The sequence below is a fragment of the Hibiscus syriacus genome, unplaced genomic scaffold, assembly GCF_006381635.1.
Source record: "Hibiscus syriacus cultivar Baekdansim isolate YM2019G1 unplaced genomic scaffold, ASM638163v2 tig00111390_pilon, whole genome shotgun sequence".
Taxonomy (NCBI): Eukaryota; Viridiplantae; Streptophyta; class Magnoliopsida; order Malvales; family Malvaceae; genus Hibiscus; species Hibiscus syriacus.
The window spans coordinates 919,477-944,344 of NW_024063077.1; the positions used below are offsets into that span (position 1 = coordinate 919,477).

The following is a 24,868-nucleotide window of genomic DNA, read 5'->3' on the forward strand; positions in this document are numbered from 1 at the left end:
CTGAAACACCCTATCTTTCATAAAATAGACCCAAGTATGTCTTGAGTAAGCATCAACAAAAGACATGTAATAGAGATAACCATTCGAGGCTACATGAGCTGGTCCCCATATGTTTGTGTACACTAGTTAAAACGGTTTAATATAAACAAGTGACAGAAGAGCAACTTATGACTTTTGCCTATGCAACATTCCTCACAAACTTTATTCACATTTTTATTGACTTGTACATCAATATCTTTGCATACACTAGCAAATGTTTCATATGTTGCATGTCGTAACCTTCTATTCTAAAGGTTATAAGTATCACTAGCTGAAGCAACATTTACACAGGCATTTTTACAAGTACTTGAGATAGTAGTACTAGGAAACATATAGAGCCCGTCTTGCATTCTTCCTTGAAGAATTACCTCTCCACTAATTGCATCACGAACACAGCAACCTTGTGTATAGAATTCAAACATCACATTATTGTCCCTAGAAAACTTGGACACATACAGAAAATTTTGTGTTATGCTAGGTACATGAAGTAAGTCATTAACTAGCAGTATTCTAGAAGGGGATTTCGTGACTGTGCTACCTACTAGATCAATAAATAATGAAACACCATCACCCAAAACTAGCTTACCTGAACCACTGCATCCAGTTTTACGAGTTACAACATCTGCATCCAGGGTAACATGGTGGGTGGCTCCAGAGTCAATGTTCCACTGATCATGCTCAGTTGTAGAAGTACTAACACTGGTTGAAGCACGTAACCGAGACCCATTCGAAGAACACATATAGTTATAGTTTTCATATGCAGCAGTGTGGGCTTGGGCAGATTCCTCATCATACCTCGATTGAGTGTTACTGACTATTTGAAAGGACTCGTCATAACGGTGCAAGAACCTGTCAACTAAGTGCCCAATTTTACCACACAGTTAACACTGAACCCGCGGTCTACCTCACCCTCAGCCTGCTCGACCGCCTGTCCTACCACCTGATCGAGCAGTGGACACACGATCTCTATCATAGCTTAGTTACTTATATGTGTTCATAAAGTATGTTGCAGGTGTTATATGGCTTATGGATTGGTTTGGATATGAAAATGATGTAATATGACCTCATTGGACTTCCAAAAGCTTTAAATATTACCTTAGAGCCTTAACTAAGTGTTCGGGATAAGTTTAGATGAAATTATTGTGAGAAATATGACATTTCTAGGTTTAAGTATTGGTACTAGATTATTCGGTACCAATATTGTTCATATCTAATATGAAATTTGGGTTTTTGGTGAGGTAGTATGGTACCATGTTTATAGGGTATTAATATTGTTCCTCTAGTATTTATACCAATGGTAAGTGTATCAATACCAGGATTAATATTCAAACTTTTGGTATCCAAACTCAAAGATGATATTGATACGAGAAAGTGAGTATCAATACTCATATAGAGTTATCGATATTAGGGAAATTTTAATTAATTTTGATGCCCATTTTAGTATCAAAACTCATGGATGCATCGATACCTATGTGAGAGTATTGATACTAAAGATATTTAAAAGAACTTCCAACCTATTTTTTATATCAATACTCAAGAAGAGTATTAATACCCTAAGGTCAGTATCAATACCTAGCTATATATATCAATATCATTAGAAAGGAAAAGACCAATGAACCTTATTTTAATAAGATACTTGAGTTGGGAGTCTAGAAACATTGAGGTCAAGTAAAAACAAGCTTTAGAGTGAGAAATTAGATAAATGTATATGGTTAAGCGTAACAACGTTATTATGTAAGATTCCATAATATTTATGTCTTTGTTTGAAATAAGGAAACGACGAGGACACTTCAGTTGCTTGTGTGTGACGATATCTTATTTGTATGAGGAATATATAGATATCCCAAATTATGGTGTTGAGGTCCTTGAATTATATCTATATGTTACTCTAATATTGAGGGAACTAGACTTATATATATACTCTAGAGGAGTAGGTTAGTCGGGTGTACGTTCTTGATGTTGGTATTACTCAAGTCTCAATCGTGGTACTTGGTAGTGTGGGACATTGGATGTGTGTTCTTGATGTTTATGCGATCCAAGAATTATCCAAAGCACCTATGTCTTAGTCTAAAGCGGTGTGAGTTCCGAGATACTAAGATAACCTCAAACTATACCATGATGCATGCATGTGTGTTACAATTTATTATGCATAGATGATTGCTTCATGACTATATTTGTTGGCATGTTCATATGATAAATGTATGTAGTATATTATAGTTATTTGTGTGGTATTAAAATTATTATCTCAATATTCGAATGTGTTTCTTTCGTAATTTCTTAGGTGAAGATTGAGGAACTCGTTACCTAGTTAGAGATTACAGTCGTTTGAGCTACCACAGTATGTCTTGGATATTTGTATAAGGCATTTTTATTCATTGACCTTATGTATATTTGAGTTATAACTCCATTTTATTAGACTTATTATTTTGTATTTGAGATGTATTACTAGGAGCTCTACATTTTTTAAACTTGTTTATTACTATTATTATGACCTATGATGATTATATTTATTAGATATATGTTATCGATTTCAAAAAATAGTTAATTACTTAAATGATTCTGTGTAAAACTTGAATCCTCTTAATTCAAGATGGATTAAATTAAGTGTTACATTTAATGGTATCAAAGCGTTATGTTTTGTCTTTTCTAGGATCCTCTGAGTTAGAGTTAATAAGATTCGGTGAATAGATGCCTCTAAATTTTGAAGAGTACTTTCTATGTCTATAATGGCGATAGTAACTCATCTTTTTCCTTTAATTACAAGGATAATGACATATGATTCTGCTTGTAACATGAAAGTCGTGACGAGAGTCATGCCTCTCACACTGATGACACATATGACAACTTTGTGCCAGACATTGGGAAAATAGACATTCCTAAAGATACATGGGTCGAAGAGGTGACCCCCTTTCACAATCTTACGATGGCACACTGACACTTCACTTGAGATATCTCGTGGGTATAGGCCATCCCAGTTACTCTATTAGCATTATCAACATATTCTACCATGGCACCACATGAGTGTTTGATAGATAGGCTTCGTCAATACAAGACTACGAACTTTTATGATTGAGGAGACAATGATCTCATCACGGTAGACTAGTGGTTGAGAGAGATGTTGTGCATCTTGATATAGTTGTATCTTACCCTCGAGGGTAAGCTTAAGTGCATCACATCTTGCTGAAAAGTAACATCATAGATATGTGGGAGACGATAAAAATGGCATTGTAGCCTAAAAGACCAATCTGAAAGTACTTTCTATTTGAGTTCAAGCGAAAGTACATCCAAGAGGCACATACCAACGACTTGAGGGATCAGTTCTTGTGACTTGTCTAGGGAGACAGATTAGTTTGAGAGTACGAGCGGAACTTTCTCTGATCTGGTTTCTATTCTCTAACTTTGGTGGAGACTAAGGATTTATGTTGTAGGAGATTCAAAGAAGGTTTGAATAGAGACATCCACACACAGTTAGTCACTGACCCACCGAGAGTCTTTTACGAGATTAGCTACCGCTTGATGTGTAGTTCTGTGAGATAGATTATGAGGGCTACTGATTTATTTAGACCATCTCATACTTTATCTAGGATTTCCTAAAACTCTCTAAGATCATGGAGGTCCTCCTTCATTACAATTTCAATGGTTGGGTCAAGGTTTAGAATGTTGAGGTAGATTAGAGTCATATAGAAGGCCTTTAGCTATTACATCTGTGACGAGTACTAATGATTCAAACAAGAATTATTTTTTAAGCATATGGGTATTGTGGAAAGAGGCACTCAAGGAATACCATCGAACTTCGAAGGTCTTCTATGGTTGTGGCTCGTCAGAGCATTTTTTTAGAGACCGTCCAAAATAGGAGTTTTTGCAGCATGGTCGAGGATCCTATATGGGAGGAGGAGTTTTTACATTGGCATAGTAGAGTTCAGACACCACCAAATCTATAGTTGGACTTGAGGCTAGAGTTTCTTCGAGACATTATGCAGTGAGGGTCCAAAAGGAGTACGACACTGCTAATGTTATCATACGTATTTTCACAATATCATTTATTTCATTTACTGCAATGGTGGACTTCGCTTTGACCAATTTAAACATTTCTCATGAACTCATCCATGAGAAAGGTATTCTAGTGGAGGACATAGCAATCAGAGTCTGAGTGCCTAGTCTCTTGGGGATCGATGTATTAGTGGATAAGATCTATCTCTGGTGTTCGATAGAGATTTGTCACGCTTTTATGATCAATTTGATAGAATTGCCATTTCAGAAGTTTGACTTGATTTTTGGTATTGATTGGTTAATAAACATGACACTAGCTTTAGGTGTAAGGTAAATAACTCAATATTTAGAGTTCGAATGGTGTGAAGGTGGTGGTGGCTGGTAAGAAGCTCGGTTGCTCTTCTCATATGATTTTAACCATTACAACTTACAAGTTGATTAGTAGTTGTTACAAGGAATTCTTGGAACACATGTTCGACACTAGGGTTTTAAGACTTACGCTTGAGAATATTCTCAACGTTAGAGAGTTCCTCAATTTCTTTCAAAGGACTTTCAGAGGATACCACCAAACCAAGAGTTATATTTCAACATTGAAGTCATGCCAGAACCGACTCCAATGTTCATTGCTCTCTATTGCAGGCACCATTGTAGCTGAAAGAACTTAAGGCTTAGATCCAAGACTTGCTTTAGAGGGGCTTCATTCACCCTAGCATAATTCCTTGAAGAGAATCAATATTGTTTGTCAAGAAGAATGACAGGTCAATGAGGTTGTTCATTGACTACCATCAGTTAAACAAGTTAACTGTAAATAATTGATATCCGATTTCGTGGATCAAAGATTTATTTGACCAACTTAAAGGGGCTCGAGTGTTCTCTAAGATAGACTTGAGGTTGGATACCACCACCTGAAGGTAAAGAATGTTGATATTGTTAAGACAACCTTCAAGACCAAATATGATCACTATGAGATCTTGGTGATGTCGTTCGGGCTCACCAACATACTAACAATGTTTATAGGTATGATGAATATGGTTTTCCATCCCTATCTTAATAAGTTTGTGGTGGTGTTCATGTGTACTCATGTCACAACCCAATTTAGGGGATAAAATTTATTAATATAAAGTATCGAATTAAAGTCATAAGAAGGGAAACAATAAGGACCAAATTGTACATTTTTAAAAGTTTCAACTCAATTTTTGAACCTATGGAAAGTTTAGGGACTCAATCCTGAATTTTACCATTATTGGTTACTGAAAAATGAACCCTCTCCCCGATGAAATCTATAATTCCCTAATTTCCCCTAAATTACTAGTTGATCGCGCCCTCCCTCCCAGATTCTTCCTCCTCCGACCAGCGATGTACATCTCCGCCCTTCCCTACCGAATCGGAGTTCCACCCCGACCAAAGCTCGACCATTCCCTTTTCGAGATCCAATGCCAAATGCCATAAATCACCCTCGATCGCCTTTGGAATCAAAAACCGTCGTTGTATCTTTTTCTTCAATTTTTCACTGACTCTGGCGTCCGGTGACCACACCGCCTACCCTGCCATGCTCCACGCATCTTTCCGAACAAAACCCGACCAAAACTGCAATTTCACTGGCATTCATTGGTGGTATATTATAGGTAAAACTCTGATTTTTATTTTTATTTTATTTCGTGTTTTGATGAGGTTTAGTGATGTTTGGGTTGTTATTGGTGAATTTGAGCTTTGGGAGTAATAGGCCGGTGTCCCCGCTCTGTTTAGGCATTGCACTCGTCGACACGTGTCGGCAGTGCGCATGGGGCTCGTTCCCTAGCTTTGGTTTCTTCTAGAACTAGTACAGTCGGTCTGGACCGATCCAAACCGGTCTAAATCAGGTCTGTTTGACCCAACCGAGTCAACTCGTCTGAGTCAACTTGATCAAGTCAACTAGTCTTAGTCAACTTGATCGAGTCAACCCGTTCGATTCAACTCATCCGAGTCAACCCGTTGACTTTGACTCGTTAACTTTGACCGTTTACTATTGACTTTGACCAAAAAAGTAAAATTTTTTGAAAAGACATATTTTATGTTTCTCGATGTCCTGAGTCTGAATCCAAAGTTCGTTTCACCAAATTCGCACTTGGTAAGCCATTTTTAGTGTTTTATCTCGGATTCAAGTTGGTTTTTCGATTAAGTTCAGTTTCTGACGTAAATTTGTTTGCTATGTATCCAAGACATTATAGGACATGGAGTTAAAGTTTGAGGGCGATCGAATGGAGTTTAAATGTTTGATCGATGGAGCACAAGAGGTAATACTCTACTACCTTTTGTTTGCTTTCCAGAACACATTGATAATTGGTAAAATGAATGAATGGAAATAATTGGTTCATGATGTGTATTTAATTATCATCGGACTTAAACTGAATATGGAATAAACGTAGAACACTGTAGACAACTCGGATTGCTCGCAAAAAAATTGGTTGACCAATCGGAAAAAAATTTTAAGTCCATGAATTATGTAATAACAACTTGATCTCAGAACCCAAAATTTTTATTTATTTCTTTAAAGGTTAAATGCGGGGAATACATGACTATGAAATTATGAAAATACCCTTATAAGGTAAAAATGACCAAGTTGAACTGAATGAAAATACCGTATGTATCTGAATTGTGGAAACGATTGAATTACTATGGAAATTCTGAAGTGACCAGGGTAAACTTGAATACCAAATTATCTAAGTACCCTCAAATACCTAGAATTAAACAAATAACTTGGATAAGTCTGGAAATGATGATGAACTTATATTTTGTACCGTCTATAAGTGTTTTGAACTACGAATCCATCACGTCGACATTTCGTGATACCGTTGCAACACAGAAATGAAATAAATACCATTGGAGTACATGTTCGTCTCCCTAAGATCCATTCAATGACGATATTGATTTTGATCACTTCAACTAGTGCAATCAGTGTTGTGAAATGAATAATAATGAAGTATCATGGTAAGAATGATCGACAAGTATCATAGTGTTGGGATCTATAGTTCAATCGGACTGGAAATCGTGATAATTCAATATTTATATAATCTTGAAATCTTAAATAACTCTGAACGGATATATCTGACAAATTACCCAAAAGGTACATATGGTTAGAATTGAAATGAATTTATCAAAATATCATCGAGTTGTGGAATATTAAAATAACTTCGATACTCAAATAACTGAAATACCCTTATACCCCAAAAGGATTAAAATACCTTGAAGTTCAAGATAATTGAAGTAACTTCGAGTGTTGAAGTGACCTAAATATCCTTACAGCTTGAAATAAGTGAATGTCTTTGGATAAATTCTAGAAACACCAACAAACTTATGGTGTATCATCCCTAATGGTTATGGAGCATAACTCAAGTGTGCTGAGTATTTTTTATACTAATACAACCCAGAAAAGTATAATACCATCACATACATGATCGTCTCCTCTAGTTCCAATCGGTGGTAATTCTAAAAGTGACCAGTTCAACAAGTGTAATCAATATTAAGAAGTGATTATTCGTGAAGTATATCAGTTTGGAATATTGACAAGTTTTACAGGGTGGAGATCAGTTAGTATGATTTGACCCAAAGTCATGATAATTTGGTATAAATTTAGAATATTACAAACTACCATTTTACTCTTATTGGATTAAGTTACTAAGAATCCATCATAAATTAAAATGTCTGAAATACTCATATTTGCCTTAATAATGGGAACACTTATGTTATGTCTAAATCTTCCAAAACTCTGATATAAAAGATTTTCAATGCCTTCTTGATACTCAATTGCCTCCGAAAAATATCTGAATATTGTATGATTTTGATAAATCACTTTTTGTTTGAATGGTGAATCAATTAGCTATCAACCCCCTTGTATAGGGATCCTGATGTTGAAATCCTATTAAATTACAAAAATTTCATGGTCCCCTACATGATAAATACCAAGTATCTTTGAATAATATATGGATCCTCTAGTTTTTCCTTATATGCCATGTAAATGTTTTATCTGTTTTAAAATGTGATTTTCCAAAATCACTAATTTCTTTATTTATTGGTTTATAACTATGGTTACCTGAAATGTCTTCTATGGTTTCCTATTTTCACTAGAAAAATATGATGTTTCCTGATTTATGGATCATGGAATCTATTGGTTACTACTTAAATTATTTTATTGGGACATTATCTAGGTAGGATACTAGAGTATGGAGGTTTAGCTCGGTCAATCTGGTAATTCCTTATATAGGTTCAGACTGATCGAGCTGGTAATTCCTTACAGGCCTAAGGTGACCCATGAGTAGGCTACGAGTCCCCGAGAAACTTTCTTGGGTAGGCTCTCATGGCCTAAGGCACTCCCTTAGGTAAATCATGGGATTGCATATGGTGTATGGGTGGAAGGTATTTATGTGATTTAAATAACTACAAGATCATTTTTACAATATACTGTTGGATCATGATTTTGATATTGAAGTTACTGTGCAATCTGATTTCTAATAGGTACTATATGGGTAGATTGGAGTATCCAGGTTCAGCTCGGTCAAACTGGTAATTCCTTATATAGGTTCAAAATGATCGTGCTGGTAATTCTTTACAGACCTAAGGTGACCCTTGGGTAGGTCTGAGGCCCCGAGAAACTTTCTTGGGTAGGCTCTCAAGCCCCAAGGCACTCTCTTTGGGTGGCTCTTTTGCTATGTGCTTAGGGTAAGTCCTTATGGATGTAGTTATGGGGAAAATGCATGAAGGTGTTCGATTGGAGGGTTTTACTATGGTTTTAAAAATATGTTTTCAACTGTTATTGTTTAAAAAATATATATGTACCTTTTCACTGGTTTTGGTTGGAACACACTAGACATCTTTATGTGATCTCCTAAAGACTTGGTACGGTGAATGTTTCCTATGAAATGAAATCTTTATGGCTTTTACTCGATGAAATATCAGTTGGACCTCAGCTCATTACGAAAATCTGTGGACAGCTGAGTCAATGAGGAAAACTTATGATGTTCATTTTATCTGCCTGTCCTTTAGCATCACTTGGTAGTTTTGTATTACTGAGCTTCCCAAAGCTCACTCTTTTACTCACCATTTTAGGTTAAAAGAATCAAACCAGTGCATCTATCAACATCAGTACAGGAGTTCCACCGGTGTTGCTTGCGGTGTACGGTGCATGTGATTAGGGGCAATGTAGGTTGTTTTCTGTTTTTATATCTGAGTCTGAGATCTGTTTTATTTCTTAATATTGTTAAATTTTACTTTTGTATTCATAATTGTTTTATGATTTTAGGTGTTTTAACAAAAAAAATTTAAATTTTCCCGGAATTTTACTGTGGGTCACTCTGGTGGCCCTATAGTGGCACCTCGGATCGAATCAGGTCACTCGTATCGGTCTGTGGGTGCTACAACTCACCATTCAGATGAGGACCATGATCGACACCTTCGTATTATGCTTTAGACGCTTCGAGGTGGCAAATTTATGTCAAGTTTGGCAAGTGTAAGTTTTGGTTATCCGACGTATCCTTTTTAGGTCATGTTGTTATGGTAGACAACATTCGAGTTAACCCACAAAAGATTCAAGCAGTGGTTGAGTGAGGACCATCGTGGTAGACAACATTCGAGTTAACCCACAAAAGATTCAAGCAGTGGTTGAGTGAGGACCATCGTGTAATGTGTTTGAGGTCTGTATTTTTCTTGGACTTATCCAATATTGATATAGATTTGTCAAGGGGTTTTTGATGATTACCGCCTTTATGACCAAGTTTCGTTAGAAAGTAGTTCCTTTCGCGTGGGATGAAAAGTGATAACTCTGCATTTAGTGGTGTTTTGCATATCCTTTTACTTAAGTTTTGCACCTGTCTTTATAGTACTTTAACTGTATTTGCATTGTTTTACATTATGTTTCGACATGGGATAAAGAAGTTCCTTAGTTCTGTTTGTTAATATTATTCTTGTTGAGATAGGTTTGAGATTAAGATTTGGATAGAAAATGTGTCATAAGATCTGAGTATAAATATTAAGGGTTGTAAGGTTTGACTAGGGGTGGGCATGGGACCCGAACTCGACGGATTTCGACCTGATCAGGTTGGGTCGGGGTTTTTTTTGTTAAATCTTGGGTTCGGGTAGGTTTTCTAAATGTGATGTTCGAGTTGGGTTGGGTTCGGGTTTAGGGTGAAAAATACCCGACTCGACCCAAAAAAATATATAATTTTACCTTATATATCTAGGAATAATTACAATAATACCCTCTATATATTATTTTTCAATTAAGTCACTTTTTTATTGAATAAAATAATTTTTTTATTATTTCAGGTTGGATCGGATCGGGTTTTTATGTTATATTATTCTCAGGTCGGGTCGGGTGGACAAAAAATCTGACCCATGTCCATCCCTAAGTTTGACCCTGTCCTCAAGGGTTCAAATTCAAGTCAATGAATTTAGGAAAATTCTTAGTGGTGATAAGTTAAGGTAGTGGATGTAGACTTCATTGAATAATTGAACCACCATAAATAATTGTTTTATTTTTCTTATTATTTTTCTTAACCACCTCAAACTTTTAAAGTCAATTCAGCCTCTAATAACTTCAATTATCCTTTGAGATAGCATAGTTTCATTAAAAAAATATTTATCGATTAAAAGTTTTAATCAGTTTACCTTAAATAAAAAATATTGTAAATTATTTATTTTTATTTTTTTGACAAAAAAAATAATGTAAATTAAGGTGGTGGTATTGGGTCCTTATTTGCAGGCAATGCAATGTTACTAATTTCTTCCCTCTGCAATAAATAATCAAAGTAATGATATATTAATTTTTTTCATTTTACTATTTCTTTGAATCTTTTATATGATCCCTTGATTACTTCTTATTTGCAGTCAATGCAATGTTACTAACACTTGCATGCACAGCCTCAGTTTTGAAAGAATAAATAATATTCAAGTCCATTAATTAATGTTGTGATATCCTTTACCAAAAAAAAGTTATTCTCAGAGAATTACACTATATTTGAATTTACATCAAGTATAAGTTGGCAATTGCAACAGGCATACAAGTAAGCTTAATGAACAAATAAATAATGATTCAGACAATCCATGTGAAAATCTGTCAACTATAAAATATCAAAACATTAATTTTTTACAAAAGTACATAACCTGTGTAGTTAACCACTAATATTATAATAAGTATGGATATGTGCTATACTACGTATAAAATTTTGCCTCCTCTCCGTTTCCTTAGCTTTACAAAACAAAAGGTTATAAAAGTCAACACTGCCGTTTCTAAATATCTTCTCAGAATTAGTCCTGGAGTCTTCTTCTGATAACCAACACTCATCAATGTTGATTGCAGGGGCTGTGATACTCTGCTAGTGTACCTGCATTTAGACATGCACAAAGTCAGATTTAAATTCGATCCGGATTGGATAAAAATCGATCCGGTTTTTTTACCTAGCCAAAAAACCGGTTTATAAAAAAATCAGTTCGGATCCTAACCGGTTTGGAGAGCCGGATGGTGTAACCGGTTTCGGTTTGAAAAAAACCGGGTTTTTAAAAAAACCGGATATAAAAAAACCGATTTTAATATTATTAAAATTACATCGTCATCAATTGCAACAAAGTTTACGATAAATTCAAATACTTAAAAACTTCAAAGTTTGATAATTAAAACCCCCAACGGCTATATTAACGGCTAGTTTTTTAAACCCAGACCGGTTTTAATCCAGTAAAAAAATCGGTCGTCTAATTTTTTCCCAAACCGGTTATATTATCCGATTTTAAAATATCCGATCCGATTTAAAAAAATGGTTTTTCCCAAATCTGATTTCGGATATTTTATTTTCGCAAAATCGGATATTCAAATTTTTTATGCAGCTCTACCTGCATTAAAGTTAATTGGTATGATTAGCAATAAAAATGCAAGTATCAAATATAACACAAAAGCAAAATCTGATTCAATCCATTTTGTCTACAACAGTTCAACTTTTTTTTTTTTTCTTTTTTTGGGTAAGATTCTGAAGATAATAACAAATATAACAGAAACTAACCTTGTGAAGGCTGATGAATTAGGATGCCAGAGGGTAGGTCTTTCTTGAGTAACATGATTCTCAAATATACTAGGATTACTTCTTCTCAAGGAAAGATCCAAGAATGGAGAAGAATCAAACTTTATTGTGCTATTTATTGAAAAAGAATTGCAGCTTTTACTAAATGTTCCCTTGAAGTCAATAGCTTCTCTTGGTGAACCAACAAGCGCATCACCAGCCTCAACCAAGATATTAGAATATCTTCTTTGGTTTTCCAGTTCAATACCATTGTGCACAGTTGTTGTGTATGCATCCTTGCAGGAATCAACAATTGCTCATAATGTTGACCGAAACATTGAGAGAATGTTAGATGCTCTCCAATTGAAAAGAAAAGACATTGCAAACATTCAAAATAGACTTACCCTCAGTTTCTGTGTGATTCATGAGCAGGTTCTGATTGAAACTGGCATGAGCTTCATGCTCCTGCAATTCAATTGGTAGAGATTTTTGCCTTTTCAAGTGTGAGAATTCCTGCATATTTTCCTTGTGGGTACTCTCAGCTACCATATCTGGCTTCGTACAGGAGCTCTGCTAGAGACAGAAAACATGCAGTCTATATGAAACTTCAAGTAGCGAACTTAAAACAGGAAGAAAACTCCTTTTGACCATATATTCTACACGGTTAATGCACTTATCGACATAAAACAAAGATGACAGATGAAGAGTACTGACCTGAGCATCACTTCCTTTCTCATTTTGTTTCTTATTTTTTCGGACACCAGCCAAGCAACCATTAGAATGATTACTTGCAGCATCATTTTCAGAGCTAGCTTCAACCTTCTTCTGTCCAACGCTTTCATCCCGGAGGGAATCTCCACTAACTACTAACTGATTTGAAAAACATATATTAATCAGGATTTTGAAAAATGCAAATTTTATCTTCAAAAGAAGTAAAAAAATAGAGAGGGAAATAAAGCATAAGTAAGCATACTGATTGTCTTCTACCGTACATGCTGCCATAAATTTCTCAGCTCATTTCTCCTTATCGGCTTAACAAGGTAGTCGGCAGCCCCTGTCAACATGCATTTGTATACTATGCTAGCTGAATCTTGTGAGGACATCACTGCACAATCACACCCAAATAAAATGAACATTATTTAAATTGCTCTTTTGTAGATACATAGTGGAAAATTATAGCAATTGTACAGAAAATATTATAGAATCTTTTGTATCATACTTATAACAGGGATGTTTTTACAAACATCATTCTCCATGATTAATGTAAGAAGAGCGAATCCTGATATAGAAGGCAAGTGAGCGAATCCTGATATAGAAGGCAAGTCCACTTCTGTCAAAAAGAGATCTACATTATGAGGTCTTCCTTTCAGCATCTCCCATGACTTCAAGCCATCAGGAACAGAAACAACTGCTCGAAAGAAAGAGAACCAAAATTATTCAGTCCGAACAGTAGCATGATAAAATTTTAAACGATTTCTTCTTTGATGTGGGATAATACCACTTTTAACATACTCAATCTATCAAGCTCCACGAGACTTCAGTCTCCTGCTTATCCACTCTGAACCAGTGTATTGCCTCTTGGCATGTCTAAATATTTGCGAAAACATGATTATTTCAGTTAGGACAAACTACATCTTTAGTAACTAAACTATCAGTTTTATTTCATTTTAGTACATATACTTTCATTTGTCTCAAAATCATACCTAACATTTACTTTTTGTTTCATTTTTGTTTCATTTTAATACTTGTTGTTAACGGTTATGCTTACATGGGCCAACAAAATTTTTAATTAAAACAAATTTTATTTAGTTTTATTTAACCAGTAGGATGGTGACCATAATATTAAAAAGAAACCAATCAACAAAATTTTGAATTAGCGGGGCTTGAACCCTCGGCCTCCTCTTAGACTTTGGCCACTGGGCCAAATTATTTGTTACATGTTTAACTCAAATCGTATTTAATATATAATGTATTACCATAACAAAATAGGGTAAATTACATGATTCCTCACTAAATTATACTCTTTCTCCTATTTTACTTACTCTACTTTTAATTTTTCTAATTTACTCACTGAACTTTTAAATTGATCATATTTTGATCACTCTTAATTAATTTATTATTATTTATATATGATGTGGAATTTTTTATTATTATTTATTTTAAAATAATTGAAAATATAAAATAAAAATATAAGGTGGTCAGATACCACCACCAGCCACTGTCGACCGCCATAGATGGTGGTCGTTTGGTCGCAAATGTCGTGGGTATTCTTCGTCTCGACACCCTAAGTCCAAATCCGCCCTCCATTTTGTCGGAACTTACTCTAAAGTCCACGAATCAGAGATCAAAAGTGAGGAAGCCGAAACATTTCAGTTGAGATCTTGAGTTTGCGACATTTTCTGGTGAAACAACCACCAGATTCGAACTCATAGGTCGAAACGAACAAGACCCATGAAATTTGGGACCAAATTACCACCATCTACGGCGGTAGACAATGGCCGATAGTGACGTCCGGCCACCTTCTATTTTTACTTTGTATTTTCAATTATTTTAAATTAAATAATAATAAAAAATGTCACATCATATAAAAATAATAATAAAATAATTCATAGTGATCAAAACATGAGCTTTCGAAAGTTCAGTGAGTAAATTAGAAAATTTAAAAGTATAATAAGTAAAATAGGAGAGAGAGTATAGTTTAATGAGGAACGGTGTATTTTACCCTACAAAATAAGAAATTTTAATTATAATTAGGACTCGAACTTAGGATTTCTCTCCAGAAAAAATAGCACCTAACCATTTAACTAGTTTATAAAATTAGTTTATGTCACCAATTTTATTTTTAATTAATATAAATATTTAACTAAAGATCAAACTATTAAATTATTTAAAATATAAAATCTTTTTCATTATAAATGAAATAAAAAAATAAGTCATTAAAATAAATACCATTTTTAGACTTATATTTCATAAAAAATCTATTGATTTAATATTAATTAAATAAATATAATTTTTAAACTATTTATGATAAAACATAAATTTTCTTAATATTTATTTAAATTTATATTTATATTATACCATAAATAAATATTTTAAATTTAATATTTAAAATAGTTTAATATTAATTTTTTTTAAAATATATCTTTTCTTATTTTTATTCCAAACTAAAGTTCAAATAATTTAGGTTTTAATTAAAATTTTGTATAAATTAAATAATAAAATTGATAAAATCTAATAAAATTTACGTATTATTTCGGCATTTGAACAATACGTTATTATAATAAAAAGTCTAAGGTTTAATTTTAATTTTAATTAAAATTCCTTATTTTGTGACACTAATATAATATAAATTAAATATTTTCTTCCTAACTATAATTCTTAGTTTTAATTAAAATTTCTTATTTTGTTCTTATTTGCCTCATTTCACTATTGACCATAATTTATTTTGGGTAAATTATACATTTAGTACATAAATTATCAATTTTGATCTGTTTTAATACCTAATTAAACTTTCAATTTTTTTCAAAACTATACCTAACATTTAGTTTCTGTTTCATTTGAGTACTCATGTTAACAACTTAACGTTAAGTTTTGAAAAAAAAAATTAGGTACTAAAACAGACCAAAACTAATAGTTTAGGTACTAAACACATAGTTTTCCCATTTACCCAATTTTGGAAAGCATGGAACCCAATTGAGCTGGTGGATTCTAACTCCAAAGGAAATTTGACTAATAATTAGGGATGTAAAATCGGGTAATCATTTAGGTTTCAGTCGGATCCTGTCAGGTCGGGTAAAATCGGGTACAGGTCAATTTGATACTTCGACTCGGACCAGGTCGGGTAAAATCGGGTACATGTCAATTTGATACTTCGACTCGGATCAGGTCGGGTCACTTTCATGTTGATTTGACACCAAATTCAGTTCGTATTCAGGTCGGGTTACTTTTAGTTTGGATCGATGTTAGTTTAGGTCAAAACAGTTCATGTCCGGAGTAGTTAAAGACCAAGTTAATTCATGTTCGGATGAACTTCAGGCGGATCTCGTTCAGATCCGGTCACATCATTGGAATATAAAATTTAGGTTGGATCTTTATCAGATATGGATTGAGATTAATTATTTTCTTCTTGTGCGAACGTTGAATTGCAATTGGTAATTGTATATGATTTAGAGTAAATTACTAAGAATATAAATAATAATGGATCAATTTTATGAAAATATAAAATTAAGGACTAAATTGAACAAATATGAAATTACAAATAAAATTTTAAATAAATTAAACAACACGCATTGATGAGGGACTGAATCGGAATAATTTTAAAATGTGGGGTTGAAATTAATATAGAAAAGGACTAAATTATACCCATTTAAAAAGTTATGGGCTAATTACAAAAATATATATAAGAAGTAAGAATGGACCAAATTCATAAACTATAAATTTAATGACTAAATTGAATAAATATGAAAATAAACGAATTAAAATTTAAATAAAGTAAAGAACACAAAAGAATCAAATCAAAATAATTGTAAAATGTGAAGCAAATTTGAAAATAGAGTAAATTGCATTAATTACAAAAGTTAAGAAAAAAATTAAAAACAATTATAATATATATATATATATATATATTAATAAACTATATAGTTCATTAGTATACATAAGCTATATAGTATATATAAACTATTTATATAGTATATACTACATATATAAACTATATATATATATTATATAGTTTACATATGAACTATATCTATAGTTTATTAATGAACTATATAAACTATATAGTTTATATTTATATTTATATATTATATATATAAACTATATACACTACATAGTTTACATATGAACTATATATATATATACTATATACTATAGTTGATATTTATATACTATATACTATAGTTGATATTTATATACTATATAATATAGTTTATACTTATATAATTTAGACTATATAAATTCAAAGTATATATTATATGTATGAATACTATATAGTTGAATATATTAATTAATAAACTATTTATATAGTATAAACTACATATATAAACTATATATACTCTATATCTTACATAAGAACTATATATAAAAACTATATATATAAAGTATATAAACTATAGTTTATATATAAACTGTATACTATAGTTGATATTTATATACTATATAATATATATAGTTTATTAATGAACTATATATAGTGTATTAATGAACTATATAATTATTTATATAGTATATATTATATATATAAACTAAATATATAAATTATAGTTTATATTTATATACTATATAATGTAGTTAATATTTATATACTATATATTATGTATATAAACTCTATATACTATATAGTTTACACATGAACTATATATAAAACTATATATATATATATATATATATATATAAACTATATACTATAGTTGATATTTATATACTATATACTATAGTTGATATTTATATACTATATAATATAGTTTATACTTATATAATTTATACTATATAAATTTAGGGGCCCAATTTAGGGGCTAAAATTAAGAAATTATAAAGTGGTGGATTTAATTTGGTATTTTGAAAGAAACAGTGGGTTAAATTGCAAAATTTTAAAGTTGGCAGACCATTTTAAGAAGTGTAGGAAATTCAGTGGCTAAACCCATGATTTACCCATTTTTATTTTGGAGAGAATTATAAATCTCTCCTCGTATGTTTTCTGGAGAAATTTTTCCAGATTTTCCTCTTCATCAACCCCTCTTTGAACTCTGATCTACTCGCCGTCCGACCTCCGATCGACGAGCCGAAACCACCATCGTGTTCGTTGTCGAGCGAGGAACAAAACCCCTCAAAGCTTTTGTCGAGAATTGTCACCGTTCATCGTTAATTTCAGTCGGAAGTATCGTCGGTAATAACTCAATTTCAATTGGTTTTTCATCGATTCACGACGACGAGCATCCGTTTACGCGAGCGAGGAACAAAACCCCTCAAAGCTTTTGTCGAGAATTGTCACCGTTCATCGTTAATTTCAGTCGGAAGTATCGTCGGTAATAACTCAATTTCAATTGGTTTTTCATCGATTCACGACGATCCGAGCATCCGTTTACGATACCTCCCGCACCATCGTGTTCCTTACATCGTTCCGAGTCTGTCGGTGTCATCCTTGGTCTCCGTCGACGGCGGCGCGTGAGGAGGTGAAGCGGTTAAAGTTTTCGATTTATTGCAATCGAGCTCTCCGCCGTTCAAAATTGTAAACCGAGCTTTGTAAGTATCTAGAAATCACTCAAAATAATTTTTAGGAATTTTTTCGGGAATTTAGCACTGTTCACACGCCGCCACTGCGCGTGGGGAAGGAAAAAGTGACCGGTTTGACCGGTTTTGGAACTGTTTTGACCGGTCACAACCCGACCCGACCCGTTGACCCGACCCAATCCGTTGACCCGTTGACCAAAACGTTGACAGGCTTTGATCGGGCATTAAACGACCTTTGACTTTGACCGAGTATACCTATCCTGACATTTTTCGACGTTCCAAATCCGATTCCGCAGTCTGTTTTTTGAAATTCGGACTCGAAGACCTCGATATTGGCAGTCAAACCCGTTGACTTTGATTTTGACCAAAAATTCCAAATTTTCGAAAAGTCATATTTTATGCTTTCAACGTCCTGAATCCGAATCCGAAGTCTGTTTCGCCAAATTCGAACCCGGTAAACTATTTTTCACTGATTTATCACCTGATTCGATTCGTTTATCTTAATTAAGCTCCGTTTCTGATATAATTTATGTTGATATGTATCTGAGGAATTATTGGAAGTTGAATTAAAGATCAAAGGTGTTCGAATGGAATTTTTATGGTCGATCAGTATTGCACGGAAATCGAGGTAATATTGTACTACCTCTTTATGCTTTATGGAATATGTGAATATTGGTAAATGTATGAATAAGATAATGTTGGTCTCATTTGTGTAGTTAATGAATTCTTACACTCGATCCGAACACAGTAGAAATTTGGCAACTGATTATGGTTCAGATGATTAATATCGGAGATTGAGAGATTGTTAGAATTAAATTACAAGTTTGTGATTAGTGATAAATGAATCAGCCCTGGATTTGTAATTTATATGTTATATCAACAAAGGTTAAATATTAAAGATACTCGGATGAGAAATCATGAGAATATTCCGATAGGGTAAAATTACGAAAATACCCTTATATTGTAGGATGATAAGAATTGTCCCTGGAAGTTGGTTAATAACTCTGAAAAGACATATTGATCTGATATAACTACTGATGTGCATAAGAAATGTTAGTTTTATTTGGAAATTATGGATAACCGGTTTTTAACCCCAAGAAGGTTTATGCTAGATACTAGAAGTCTTTTAAGAAATCATTTCAAGATCAAAGAATGTTCGAGGAAGCAATTAATCATAGGATCTCCAAATTATATTATTTTTGTTCAAAGTTAATACCGAAATTATCTGGTTAAGAAATTATGAAAATGCCCTTGAGAGGTAAAATAGTTTGAGTTGACCCTGAATGAGAAAGTACTTTGAGGATTCGTACTTAACTCGATTAAATACGGATTTAATTGTTAAAATTCTGTCTTTATACAGAAAATTCCTGATAACCTGTTTGTAACTTCTGAGAAGACAATGACCTGAAAATTCAGAGTTAAGAATAAATTATCGAGGGTGTTCTTGTGTCAGAATTGTTTGAAAGGTCTGGAATAAATGATAAGTTGGAATTAAATAATAAGACAGAATAGAAAGAAAGGATTGAAATACACCGGATATGTAAAATGACCAGAATACCCTTGTAATAGAAATGACCCAAGAATATCACTAAGCTCAGGAATGATTGGATATCCTCGAGCTCTATAATGAATGGAATAAAACTAAATGCCAAAATGACCAAAATACCCTTATGGCCTATACTAAGTAAATGTCTTGGATTAATTAAGGAATCCAAATAAGCATAGGTGTTGGACTACCTTTAAACGTAATGGAACATAATTTAAGTGAGTAAATCAACCCTAAAGTTATGTCAATACATGGATGGCATAGATATTACTTGAATGCGTGTTCATCTTCTCAAGTTTGGCTCGATGATAAATTTTGGAAGTGTTAAGCTCAGCTCAACTCTAGATCGCATTCAGTACTAAGAATTGGACATTTGTTCGACAAATCAACCATGAAGACCAAATAGAATGGAACGAAAGTACAACATATATATGAAATTCAGTAACGTTTGAATTACTCTGGGAAATCCCGAAGTAACTGGAATAGACTTGAATGCTAAATGAACTAAGTAACCTCAAGGACTAAGGATTAAGTAAGAGATTGGAGTAAGTTTGGAAACTTGGATGAACTTATATGATGTATCATCCCTATGGATTATGAACCACAAATCAAAGTACGTCAGCATTTACTGGTATAGTTGAAACATGGAAATGAAATAAAGACCATTAGAATATTTGTTCGTCTCCTTAAGATATGTTCAGTGATGACTCAGAAGATGATACATGGATAAGAATATTTGGTATTAAAGAGTGAATAACCTGGACGGTTAATGAATTGACAATTTGATAAGTATTGGTTCTGGAAGCTATTCATCTGGAGTTGTTCGATAATCGAATTAATCGTCATAGATTGTAAAGATTCTGAATACCCTTCAGATTTCGTAAAGCTTTCAAAAATTATCCGAATAAGATGATCTTAATAAATTATATTCTGAATAACTGATGACTCTGTCAGATATTGAACTCTTCCAATAGTGATTCTAAATTCCAACATTCTATCGACATACTGAAGAACTATGTTTCTCTGCCTGATAAATTACCTCTAAATAATACCTGTAAACTCTGGTGTGTTCCCTAATTACATGAATATTTTATCTGATTTCTGATTTGAATTCTGTTATGATAGCTAACATGGATTCTGATCTGATATTGACATGGATTCTGATCTGATACATGACCTGGATTCTGATATGATACTTGACTTGAATTATGATTTGATTTTTGATATATCCATTTACGGACGGAACATGTTTTATTGGGGGGTATCATTGGAGGAAGAATACTTGGAGGCTCCTCGGCTTTGTGGTCAGGGCCTTACTTGCAGGCTCCTCGACTTTGTGCTCAGGGTCTTACTATTCGTGACGGGGTTGTATGGTTCTGGGGAACCTACACATTTTGTTCGTGACGGATGGGGGAATATATATATATATATGTTTTAAAAAAATCTGAAAAGTTACATGGTTTTTGGGAACACACTAGAAAACCTATTCTGATCTCCTGAACCTAGACATCCGAAATATTTCTATCTGAAATGAATATTATCTGTTACTACATGCGATATCAATGGACCTTAGCTCAGCCTAAAAATCTATAGATATCTGAACCAATAAGGAAATATATGTTTATCTGTATCTGCACATTCTTCAGCATCATCTGGTAGTTCTGTATTACTGAGCTTTCCGAAGCTCACTCTATTACTCAACATTTCAGGTTAAAAGAATTGTACCAGTGCGACTATCGACTTCAGTAAGGAAGTTCTTCCGGCGTTGTTTGCAGAGTACGGTACATGTGATTAGGGGGCATGTAATTGAATTTTATTTTATATACGAGTCTAAAAATCTGTTTTATTTATACATACTGAAAAAACATTTTATAAGTTTACATGTTATGATAAAAAGTTTTAAATTTTCCGCTATTTTTACGGTGGGTCGCTCCGGTGACCCTAATATGACTTCCCGGATCAGATCGGGTTACCCGCATCAGTCTGGGGGGTTACAATGTTATATAGTTGAATACATTAATTAATAAACTATTTATATAATATAAACTACATATATAAACTATATATAATATATAGTTTACATATGAACTATATATAAAAACTATATATATATATATATATATATAAAGTATATAAAGTATAGTTTATATATAAACTGTAAACTATAGTTGATATTTATATACTATATACTATATATAGTTTACATATGAACTATATATAGTTTATTAATGAACTATATAAACTATTTATATAGTATATATTATATATATAAACTATAGTTTATATTTTTATACTATATATTGTAGTTGATATTTATATACTATATACTACAGTTGATATTTATATACTATATAATATAGCTTATACTTATATAATTTATACTATATAAATTCAAAGTATATATTATATGTATGAATATTATATAGTTGAATACTTTAATTAATAATCTATTTATATAGTATATATTAAATATATATACTATATAGTTTACATATGAACTATATATAAAAACTATAAACAATTTATATATAAACTATATATTATATTTGATCTTTGATATTTATATACCATATAATATATATAGTTTACATATGAACGATATATATATAAACTATATAGTTGAGCTATACTTTTTTTTTTGCATGCTTGAAACATGGTTGGCGATAAAGGTGGAATTGTAATGGTGCGGCAGCGACGTGGTGGCGACTCGACGAGGAAGATGACCGGACACACGCGCCAGTGACACGCCAATGAGGTCTCCGGGCTATTGGGACGCGCCGGTGGGGATTGCACCTCCTTTGGATTTTGAAATCTTTGCTATTGGATCCAATCTTGATCCAATGATTAAGATTAGTTATTGCTTTTTGCACTTTGGATACATGATGTGGTTTAATGAGAGCTATTAGATCTAGCTTCTCATCTAAGGGCTCACATGAATTTGTGTTTCTTTCACATGGATTAAAGCAATAGTGACCCTTGGATGAAGGCTAATCAATGGTGGAGATTAGTTTGTATTTTTTCACAAGGATTTATGATGTCATCATCTAAAAAACCACACCACCATAAATGATTCATCTTTGACTTTTCAAAGCAACAAAATCCCCAAAAAAAAAAACCCAAAATTGGCTACTAAGGATCAAGCAATTTAAGATTTAAGATTTTTGTTTTTTATATTTTTTACATATTTATTTATGAATATATTTGTAACAATGTGGGCTATTTATTTGAGCCTTTGGAAAAACTATGTAAATGAACTATTATCTAATGAAATGGACTATTATTTTGGGTTTTTATTATTTAAAATGGACTACACTAATATGGACTATTTATTCTAACATGCAAACTATATAGTATATATTAACTATATAATATAAACTATGTAATATACTAATTATTTAATATAAAATATAATATGCAATTATTTGATATGAAACTATATGATATGCAATGCAACTATTATTTAATATGTAATATATAACATGCTAATTATTATTTAATATGCAATCACCTAGCAAAAATTATACACTATATGATATATCTAATATGCCAACTATATACTATATACATACTATATATTATACACCTACCCACACATTTATTATATTACTATATTATAGTATGAAAACTGCCACATGTCACCACCTGGATAAAATGAGTCATGACAGATACAAAAGCTCGATGAAGAAATTTATGGTAGCAAAGTTAGGCTTTTAGCCTTATAAAACTTTTGTTATAAGATCTGAGAGCTTAAAAAATACTTTGTTTTTGTTCATTTTATTGTGATTTTAGTATATTCAATTGTAATAAATAAAATGTTATTCAAACTTTATATCAAATGTTATTTACATTATCAAATCAATTAAATTCATCTTTTATATTATGGTTTATATATGTTATAATTGTTAGATAAATTTTCTTTACATAAATTAAACTATATAATTTACATTTAAAATAATTTTATTAACCATGTTCAATACCAATAAATTATTCTAACTTGTGATCATTATAATTAATTTAATTAATAATGTTCAATACATAAATTACTTGATAAAATAAAATTAATGATTATATTGAAGATTTATAACATAAGAATCATAAAATAAGAATCATAATTAATATAATAAATCTATTTATTAATTTAATTATCATAATTGATATTTTATTATAACATTTAAAAATTAATCATATTAATTACTATCATTTATTATAAACTCAATTTTCTTAAAATCTTATAATTTCATCAATGGTAATATATAAGTCAAGCAAATATCAAATCAGGTCAATAACAAGTTGGATCATTTACAAGTCAGGTTAAAAATAGGTCAGGTTCATAACAGGTCGGGTAATACCAGTTATTTACCAGGTCAATCTCGGGTTCGGGTTTATATCAGTCGGATGCATGTCTGGTTCGTGTATCATATTTTCAGTTCAATTCGGGTTTAGGTCGTTTTCAGGTCGGGTGCATGTCCACAATTTCCAGGTCTAACTCGAGTTCAGGTCAATACCAGTTCCGACTTGGGTCGGTTTCGGATCGTTATAGTACAATTCAAAAATAGTTTTGACTCGAGTCGGTTTCAGTCAGTTTTACATGCCGGGTTAGCTTTTTACACCCCTACTAATAATTAACAAATTGAATAAGTTTTTCTCATGAACCCATAAAAAAGTTTAGCTAGAATCGTATTTTGAAATCTAAAACAAGCAGGCCTAATGGATCAAACAAATTCAACATTAAAAAAACAGTCCTAATCTGGAGTTGAAAATAGAATTAGAGAAAGCAATTGTAGTTGGGGGGAATTAGAGAAGGAAACTAACCTCTATAACTGCATTTTCTGACAAGAGCATATATAATCTGCCTGGTTGAATCATCAGCTTCGACCAACAAAACCCTCAAAGCCGGCATAGCTAAGAACCTTCCCCAATTCACTACAGCCCCAGAAGCACAACTCCCGTCCTTCTCCGTCACCGTCGTCTCCATATTCCCATTTTGCTTCTTAGTTTCATTCCCAATTCTCACTTCCTTGTTACTCACCACAACCTCACCCAT

At 32.5% G+C, this 24,868-nt stretch overlaps 1 pseudogene; it reads right to left on the bottom strand.

Moving 5' to 3' along the window:
* Positions 1-287: 287 nt before the first annotated feature.
* LOC120160097 lies at positions 288-24,868 on the bottom strand (annotated as a pseudogene).